Source organism: Jaculus jaculus, chromosome 1 (assembly GCF_020740685.1).
Source record: "Jaculus jaculus isolate mJacJac1 chromosome 1, mJacJac1.mat.Y.cur, whole genome shotgun sequence".
Lineage (NCBI taxonomy): Eukaryota > Metazoa > Chordata > Mammalia > Rodentia > Dipodidae > Jaculus > Jaculus jaculus.
In genome coordinates, this window is record NC_059102.1 from 230,656,015 (window position 1) to 230,664,284 (window position 8,270).

The window sequence follows — 8,270 nt, forward strand, 5'->3', positions numbered from 1 at the left end:
CCTTCAGGGGAACAATCTTACTTATAAATATTCTTTAAGCATGTATCTCTTTTTTTTTTTTTTTTGAGTCATAACCCAGTCATCACGATGGATGAAATGAACAACAGCTTCTTGCATTTTTCTTATTCATAGCCTTTTACATTGGCTTGGTGCATCTAGATCAAACCAAGGTCAGCCCGTTCCACCTAGGTCATGTGGTAAAGTCTCTTACTTGACAACTTTAAAATTAACCAGCATTAGACGTCCGGGTGACAGAAGGCAGTACGTCTGCGAATACTGTCACCTGGTGGGGAATGTCGGGCGATTTACATTGGTGTGCGCCCAGAAAATGTTTGCTGTGCATCTGCCGCGCGCTAGATGCAGGAACACTTGCCTTCTGACCACTTGTAGGGAAACGATCTTTATTTTTTGAGGGTTGGGGAGGTTGGAACCTGAACTGGTCACAAAGACTTTATCATGAGCTTGTTACTCAGGATAGCATTTCTTCCTTGTCATTCTCCCTGCCCTAGTTGTAGAGCGCCTTCAGCGCCAAGCCAAGGTCTTTGAAATTTAGTCTGAAAACGCTCAAGAGTCTGATGGGAAACTATAATACTCCTTCCATCATTGAAAATGCTACTTCCTCTGTGAAGGTTGCTATCTCATTTGAATTCCCACTACCCTTGCCTTGTGGACAGGTATGATGACATGAGCGCTTTTGAATGCGAGCCTGAACTCAAGAGAGTAGACTATGCACCTGGCTTTGACTATCACAAACACCCCAGTAATTCAAGTGTGTGAGTCCCATTACCATTTAAATGCTGACTTGGGTTTGTCTCAACAGTTCTGTGAAATACCATTTCCCCACCTTTCTTTCTTTGTTTTCCGAGGTAGGGTCTCACTCTAGCCCAGGCTGAGCTGGCACTCACTCTGTACTCTCAGGGTGGTCTCCAACTCAAAGCGATCCTCCTATCTCTGCCTCCCAAGTGCTGGGATTAAAGGCATGTGCCACCACACCTTGCCTTTTTGTTTTTTAATTTAAGATGCTTTTAAGGGACAGGTTGAAGTGAGGTTGTGTAGTCTGCTAGCCTGGCTGATTGCCTTTTATTAATGTGACCTGTAGCAAGTTACTTAACTTTTCTGAGGCTATTTCCTCAGTGTCAAGTGGTATAGAGTACTTAGGAGCCAAAAGCAATGAAGTATTAACTTTGTTTTGGTTCGTTTTCCTACAGGCTGTTGCTCTATTTATGTTGTCTTTATTTAGATTCCTGACTTCAGGCTGAAGAGATGGCTCAGTAGGTAAAGGTGCTTGTTTATAAAGCCTGCTGTCTCAGATTTAATTCCCCAGTACCCACATAAAGCCAGATGCGCATAGTGGTACATGTTTCTGCAGTTCTTTTCCAGTGGCTGGAGGCCCTGGCATACCCATAATCACTCTGTCTGACCCCCATCAAATAAATTTAAAATTACATAGATACAGATAAATAAATTCGTGACTTCTCTAGTGGTATTCCCTAACTCCCTTCATTATGTATGTGAAGCCCCTTAGTCCTTTTTATAGTCTCGTCTCCTGCTTAATTAATGCCATTTTCTTTTTCCTCATTTCTGTTTCACATGAACAGAATCTTTATCTTATTTCTGTCTGTGACCAGTTGAGAAGAACTGGATTTTCCTTTTGGTTCCACTTTGCTTAAGTTTTTCTTTCCCCTAAGGTGAGGGAAAATCTTTACTTGATTCAATTTTAGTTTCTGATACACTAGTGAACATTAGAGTAAATTCCCCTCAATTCTGTTATTTTATTAACTTTTTTTTTCCTAACCCTAAACTAGTAACCACAGTTCCTTTTTTCTTTCTTCTTTTTTTTGCTGAGTAGGGTATTGCTCTCTAGCCCAGACTGACCTGGAATTCACTATGTAGTCTCAGGATGGCCTGGAATTCACAGCAATCCACCTCCCATGCTGGGATTAAAAATATGGGCCACCACACCCAGTTTACAGTTCCTATTTTCAAATTTTGTTTTCATTTATTTATAATATTTTATCCATTTCTGAGTGTTAGTTGGAGTTGGCATTATTTACTACTTTTGGAAGTCTGTAAATTACTTCAGAACAGCTTCAGCTGACATGGGCTCTACTCCCTGACCTCACAGACCATTAAACCTGCATTAGTGTGAGCCTGTAACACTCCACACTGGCTGCTTTTGAGCTGCTTCATCCATTTTAGCTCCATTATTTAGCTGACATTACAAAGGAGAAAAGCTCTTCCTCTCATTTCATATCTCAGGAACCATAAACCGCTGAGTCACAGTGCACCTGAGGCCTGTTTGCACTCGGTTCAAATGATGTCAGATTTCTACAGGCGTACATTGTTGTAATCCCTGTATTTTGATTCACTCTGCTTGTGGGACTGAGGGTTGGAGTTGGAGAGGGTGGATGGAGACTAGGGAAGGAGCCTGTGAACCATAGTACTATGCTTGTGAAGGCCATTCTTACTGCTCACAAGTAATTGTGTACAGAAATGGGCAGTTATTTTAGGCAGCCCTGTATAGATCATTCAGGCTGCTCAGAGAGTAGTTTTTCTTTCTACCTTAAGCTAGCTTTTAGTGTACAGAAAGTACAGAAGACAAAACATTTTCCAGGAATGTAGCAGAAGGTGCTATTGGTTCTTGTTATGAGGGTGTCAGGACCACAGCATTGATGTTGGTGGTATTCTGAAGTGAAAACTGTGAGATTGGGATCCTTGGATAATGTCTCAAGGGAGTGTTTTATAATCTAGCACCACTGCTAGCTTTTCATATCCTGCCATGTCAATTAGCATATTGTACAGATTCAACTTTGCCTTCCCTTTCTTCCTTCTTCCTTTTTCCTTTTTAGTTCCCCCACTCCCCCTTGATTTTTCTAGGTAGGGTCTCCCTGTAGCCCATGCTGACCTGGAATTCACTATGTAGTCTCAGGGTGACCTCAAACTCAATGGTGATCCTCCTACCCCTGCCTCCCAAGTGCTGGGACTAAAGGTATGTGTCACCACACCCAGCTAAAAATATTTTTAAATTTGGGCTGAAGAGGTGGTTTAGTGGTTAAGCTACTTCCTTGCAGAGCCTAATGACCAGAGTTCAGTTCCCCAGTACCTACATGAAGCCATATGCACAAAGTGATGCATGTGTCTGGAGTTAGTTTGCAGTCCTAGAGGCCCTGGTCTGCCTGTTCTCTATGTCTGTCTCCTCTTTCTCATCTCTCTCTGCTTGCAAATAAATAAAGATATTTTTAAATTTAACTTTACAGTTTAAAAAAAGATAGAAAATAATTGAAAATATTTATGAGGTATGCTGTGATGTTGTGATATGTGTACACATTGTGAAATTTGATGTTAATTAACATACCCATCATGTCTTTTTCTGGTAGGAACATTTAAAATGAGTGTGTTTAGCATGCATGGGGCCGTGGTTCAATCCTCAGCACACACAGTAAATAGATAAAGTTAAATCTATTTATTTTATTTTATTTTTTGTTTTTTCAAGGTAGGGTCTTATTCTAGGCCAGGCTGACCTAGAATTCACTGTGTAGTCTCAGGGTGGCCACAAACTCACGGTGATCATCCTACCTCTGTCTCACAAGTGCTGGGATTAATTTTTCTTTTTGAGATAGGCTTTCATATTGCCCATGCTGCTATAATGTCAGTTATATTAGTAAACTGTCATGTGTTGTTTCAGCTTACTGAGTGCTTACTCTGAAAATGGGGATCTAATCTCACATCCAAACATGTTTATCCCAGTCCTCTGAGACTCTTGGTCTTGGGGCAGGCTAGCTGTCTGGTCCTATGACAGGGAGAAAGGACAACTACTCAAGGGTTAAAAACACAGTGTCCTTAGCCAGGCGTGGTGGCGCATGCCTTTAATCCCAGCACTCAGGAGGCAGAAGTAGGAGGATCACTGTGAGTTCGAGGCCACCCTGAGACTACATAGTGAATCCCAGGTCAACCTGAACTAGAGTGAGACTCTACCTCGAAAAACCAAAAAATAAATAATAATAATAGTAATAAAAGCAGTGGAATGTAAACTATTTCCCAGACTGTCTGGTTTTTCTCCCACCCTCCCCGTATCTTAAGACTTAAGTAGAGATCAGCATTGTTTATCCCATAATATAAAAATGTCTGGTAGAAATGGCTCATTATAAGCCTCATGAGAGGGGAAGACAGTCCGCTTGAAACTCTTGATCAATTGGAAATGACTGCTTCTCTAGTCATTTCTACTGAATGCAGTGAGTGCCCCCATCTGATGTTCTGTTATTTATCTGCTGCTTGCCATTTGTTCTTTTAGCTTTGCTTGTCATACCCTTAATAAACTCACTCAAAACCAAAAGTATGGCTATCATAGAACATTCTTCTGGATGGAGCATAACTGGTGTAGTCAGCAAGATCTGTTAGATGCCATTTTTTGTTTTAAAATATTTTTATTTATTTGTTTGTTTATTTATTTGACAGAGGGAGATACACAGAGATAGAGAATGGGCCAGGGCCTCTAGCCACTGCAAACAAACTCCAGATGGTACCAGTGAATTAAACCTGGGTCCTTAGGTATTGCAGGCAAGCACCTTAACCCACTAAGCCATCTCGCCAGCCCCATTAAAAATATATATATTAGCCGGGCGTGATGGCGCACGCCTTTAATCCCAGCACTCGGGAGGCAGAGGTAGGAGGATCGCAGTGAGTTCAAGGCCACCCTGAGACTCCATAGCGAATTCCAGGTCAGCCTGAACTAGAGTGAGACCCTACCTTGAAAAAAAAAAAAAAAAAAATATATATATATATATATATATATATATATTGATTTTTATTTATTTGAGAGAGAGTGGCAGAGAGGGAGAGAGAAGCCACTGTAAATGAATTCCAAACATATGTGCCACTTTGTGCATCTGGTTCATGTGGGTCCTGGGGAATCGGACCTGGGTCCTTTGTCTTTGCAGGCAAGAGTCTTAACTACTAAGCCATTTCTCCAACCCCATTTTTTTTTCAAGGTCGGGTCTCACTCTATCCCAGGCTGACCTGTAATTCACTATGTATTCTCAGGGTGACCTTGAACTCATGGCACTCCTCTTACCTCTGCCTTCCAAGTACTGGGATTAAAGGTGTGTGCCACCACACTTGACTCCCAGTTTTGGTTGTGTGAGGTAGTGTCTCTAGCCCAGACTGACCAGGAGTGCACTTTAGCCAGGCTGGCCTCAAAATCATGACCATCCTCCTACCTCAGTTTCCCTAGTGCTGGGTTACAGGCATGATCCACTATGTTTGGCTTGCTATTTCTGTTTTGAAGGAGGTGTGACTGTTCTAAGGTTGACAGACACTGTCCCTGGCTGGGAAGACCTTCCTTTTGTGCGTGCATGCATGCGTGCGTGTGTGTTTAGTAAGCAAAGAGAAAGCAAATGTAAAGTACATCTAGGGATGGAGAGGTGGCTTACTGGTTAAGGCACTTGCCTGTGAAGCCTAACAACCCAGGCTTGATCGCTCATGTAAGCCAGATGTACAAGGTGGTATGTGCATCTGGAGCTGGTTTGCAGCAACTAGAGGCTCTGGCGCGCCCACTCTCTCTCTTCTATCTCTTTCTGCTTGCAAATAAATTTAAAAAAAATTTTTTTTAAAGAGAAAGCAAATGAGTGCTGGGTGTGGTGGCACACACCTTTAATTCCAGCTCTCAGGAGGCAGAGGTAGGAGGATTGCTGTATTTTCTTGCTTACAAGACCGCATACTCTATAAAGTCATTGATCTTTTTTCTTGGCCAGCTCTTGCTGGAAAGTAACATTCTGTAATTCTTAAGCTTTTGTGAGAAAAGAAAAAAACGTGTGTAAGAGAACTTTTTAATTTGTTACATTATGCCATAAATATAATTTAAATTATATTCTTTTAATAAGTTGGTAAATTTATGTTGCCTTATTTCGTTATATTAAGAAAAAAATAAGGTTAAAAGTCAGTAAGTACACAAGTGAAAAATATCAAAAGTACTTATGTTTTGGTAAAAAACTATTTTAAAATATACTGTTTTAAGGTAAAGTGCTAAAATAGAAAAAGACAAGGACTAGGGAGATGGTGCAGTTTTTAAAGGCTCCTGCTTGCTTGCAAAGCCTACTAGCTCAGGTTTGATTCCCCAGTATTCATGGAAATCTAGACTGTACAAAGTGGTGCATGTATCTAGAATTTGTGAGCAGCATCAAGAGGCCCTGGCATGTACCCATACTGAGTCTCTCTGTCTTACTCAAGTAAATAAATACAATTTTAAAAAAGAAAGGAACTAAGCCAGGCATGGTGGCACAAACCTTTAATCCCAGCACTTGGGAGGCAGAGGTAGGAGAATTGCCATGAGTTTGAGGCCACCCTGAGACTACATAGTGAAATCCAGGTCAGCCTGAACTAGAGTGAAACCCTACCTCGGAAATCCAAAAAAAAAAAAAGTGTGAACTAAATGAGGAAGTTTAGGCTTGTCACCAAAAGAGTAAGTCACACAAGGTTTGGGGAAGATAAAACTGAAAGATGGCATATCTATGATGATTTATTATTAAAATTCTAAAAGTCATGAGCATAGTGACTCATGCCTTTAATCCCAACACTTGAGAGGCTGAGGTAGGAGGATTGCCATAAACTCAAGTCTAGTCTGTGGTACCCTGTGAGTTCCAGGTCAGCCTGAACTAGGTGAGACCCTACCTCAAAAAAGATTCCTAAGGACAAAATACACTTCACTTATATTAACATCCCTATTTAAATCAGTAAGGTTCCCAAGATACTGATCTGTTCATGATAAAATTTATAAGAATTGACTTTAAAAAGAATTTATGTTTGGGCTGGAAAGATTGCGTAGTGTTAACAACTCTTGCCTGCAAAGCCAAAGGACCCAAGTTCGATTCCCCAGGACACATAAACCAGATGCATAAGGTGGCACATATGTTTGGAGTTTGTTTGCACTAACTGGAGGCCCTGGCACACCCTGTCTGTCTCTCTCTGCCTCTTTCTCTCTCTCTCTAATAAATAAAATTTCATTCAGGGAATTCAAAGTCTCTTCAACTGTTTTGTGGCAGATTCCTCCTAACTGAATTTCTTTCTCCAAAAGAGAGGAGGGAGGCTCTGAGAATTCAAGAAATCAAGTTTGGGAGACATGAAACTTAAGTCACACAACCACTTCCTAAGGTTATGTTAATTAGAAACTGAAACGATGGGCTGAAGAGCTGGCTTAGTGGTTAAAGCACTTGCCTGCAAAGCCTAAGTACCCATGTTCGATCTCTGTCCAGATCCCAGGTAAGCCAGATGCATAAAGGTGAGGCAAGCGCAAGGTCGCACATGCTCACTAGGTGGCACAAGTGTCTGGAGTTTGATTGCAGTGGCTGAGGCCCTGTTGCACCAACTCTCTCTCTCTAAAAAATAAAACTGCCAGGAGTGGTGGCACATGCCTTTAATCCCAACACTTGGAAGGCAGAGGTAGGAGGATCACCATGAGTTCAAGGCCACCCTGAGACTACATAGTGAATTCCAGGTCAGCCTGGACTAGAGTGAGACTCTACCTCAAAACAAAAAAAACCCAAATCTGGCAGTGTTTCAAGACTGCCCTAAGGCTGTATAAAAATGGAAAACTTGCTTGCAAAGGTCTCACTGAGCTGTCTGCAAGTTATGTAGTATACTTGAGACTGACCAGCTGAGCTGCCTGCAGGTTGTGTAATGTGTTCGAGTAACTTGCATGAGTCCTCACCTCTGCTGGGGTGGGCATTTCAGTGATGTAGCTGGTTTTGAGGGTACTTTGCTCTTAAAAGTATCCCCTCACCCTGCTCTGTAAGCAAACCCAATAAACTTATTTGTTCACCTAATGGTTTTTCTGAAATTTTTCTTTGGTCTGTGATTTGTGAAAAGACATATGTTCATATATGTGGTTCCTGGCCACCCTAGGGCCACTGCGCATCAGTTTCCCAGAGGTGCCTAGGCAACTTTGGAGCAGATTCTTGAGTGGATGTGAGTGCAACAGGAAAAAAAAAAAAAAAAAAAAAAACCAACCCTGGGAGACTGTTAGAGGACAGCTCCTTTATTTGTTAGGGGAATGGACTTGTAAATGTTCATGTAGTGGTGGGAAATGGTATGGGGTATGGGTCACAGGGGGATTGACTATGTGAAGGTTGCTGGCTGATACGTCATTAACATATAGAGTTGGGGGGGTACAGGTCACATGGGGATTGGTTGAGTGAAGGCTGCTGGCTGATACTTCAGTAACATATAGGAACCTTCTGGATGAGTGGTAAAAGGTCACATGGTTAAGGGGAAACTGA